Source organism: Nanorana parkeri, unplaced genomic scaffold (genome assembly GCF_000935625.1).
Source record: "Nanorana parkeri isolate BGI_ZX_2015 unplaced genomic scaffold, ASM93562v1 scaffold95, whole genome shotgun sequence".
Classification (NCBI taxonomy): domain Eukaryota; kingdom Metazoa; phylum Chordata; class Amphibia; order Anura; family Dicroglossidae; genus Nanorana; species Nanorana parkeri.
The window spans coordinates 2,411,243-2,413,320 of NW_017306363.1; positions in this window are offsets into that span (position 1 = coordinate 2,411,243).

Below are 2,078 nucleotides of genomic sequence, written 5' to 3' on the forward strand. Positions count from 1 at the left end.
GCGAGCTGTAGACTTTCAGAACACTCGCAGCACAAGTTCTAGTTGACACTTTTTGAATTTTGTAGCAAATTTGCTTGGCAAGTCTACAGCGAGAGTCCTGCAGGTCTTAGCAAGAGCTCCGCAAGTGTACAGCACTTTTGCAAAGCACGTTGATCTGGAGACTTGCAATGCAGACTTGCTGTAATTCTGCAACAAAATTGTGAAGCTTGGCAAGTCTGCAATAGTTTAGCAAGTCATTTTCAAACTCGCAGCTCAATTGCTTGCTATCTGTTATTCGGGTCTGGGAGCCTCAGCTTCAGTATTATATGTATATACTGTATATGGCTCCCATGTCGCCATAACGGAAATTCGGATTCCAACACATTCGGATGCATTGGGATTCGGAAATTTGTCTGAATTCTGATTCGGAACTAAACGAGTGGCACATGTCTAGTAGTGTTATAAGTGCTCATCTTCAACAGCTATATTACAGATGTCCTAAACCTATCTACTTGGCATTAAGGCCCCAGGCACATTCATCTCAGGGAATGATGCTTGTCTCAGGTTGTGCAGAAAGATGGGCACCAGTCACTTTAGTTGGGATTTTGTAGTTTTAATGCACAAGTGCATGGAGAACAGGAAGGCGGGTGGAGGGAGCACAGGATGACTTAAGGTTTCCACATAGAACTTACAGGGTTATTCACAGAAGGATGAGGAGTTTGGAGGAGGGAGGAGAAGTGAACAATCTAGGACAACATAGCTGAGCTGGAAAGTGAGCTGAATTGGAAAATGTTTCCAAATCGGCTATTCTGTCCTAGATTGTTCACTTCTCCGGCCTTCTCCAAACTCTTCACCCTTTTGTGAATAGACCTGATAGTCTGTGGTGTTCTGCATATCTCTCTAAACCCTCTGGGTCCCTCTCTCACAGGGCTCTACTGGCTGGGCACCGAAAACTTCAAATGTGGCTCCTTGTCACCTGAGGTTCTAGCCAGTATTGATTAGGGTCTGTGAGGTACTTTGATATTTTTCATTTCTTGTTAAAATATTGTTCCGGGTTGATTCACAAAAAAAAGTATCTTGTAAGGAAATAAAATTTTAGCAATAATCTGACCGTGTGTGCGCTCCCCCCGGTGTTTGTACGTGGTGATCACCCATGATAATTTGTAATCAGCTTTTCAGCTGACTTTTAAAATCAAAGATTTGTTAAGTTTTGTTCCCTTCATGATGTGACATTCTTATTTCTGATCTTCACACAGCAACGGAAAGGACCATTACAGGGCTTTCTTCTGCATTATCCATCTATCTCTATCCGTCACCTCTCGGAGCCAATGGACCCTAAGAGAAATAAAAATCACAAGGTACAGTAATGTCCGGCATGAAGCAAAACCATTGTGCACAATGTAACATTGTTTGAAAGAACGGAACACATATATCAGCTTATAAAGTGCCCGTATCAGACTCATAAATACTTACCTCTCCTGCCACCCAAGTTGCCTAATGCCACTTCCATTATTGCTCCCTCAAATGATACCAGCTCAGAAAATCAAGCATAAAGGTAGATGACTGGTATGCAGGGGCGTAACTAGAAATCACAGGGCCCCATAGCAAAATGTTGTATGGGGCCCCGTGATTGCTAGTTATGCCACTTGCAGATCCCACCTGATATACCAAACAGCCCACCTGAGACTGACCCTGCAGAATCCACCATAGACTCTCTATAGTGGGCTCTGTAGGGTCTCAGATGGGCTGCACACCTCTTACCTGTCAGCGCTGTCCGCCTCCGTGGTCGCCGGGCCCCGCCTCCACTTCTATCGGCCCCCTGCCGCCTCTTAGGTCGCTGGCCAGTGATGTAAGAGGAGGCGGAGTTGTTCTTAAGCGGGCCCCCGTCTCCTCCTTCATTGCAAACGCCAGCCTCTTCTGCCGCAGCTGCTGGCTGTCACTGACACAGCTCCGCAGCGGCAAAGAGGGGAAACGCGGCTGCTGAGCTGTGTCAGTGACAGCCAGCACCCTTATATGCCATAGCGACCCACACGGCATCAGAGGGATGCCCTGGCCGGGCCCCCCTGTCCCTGGGCCCCATAGCGGCCGCCTGGGTCGCT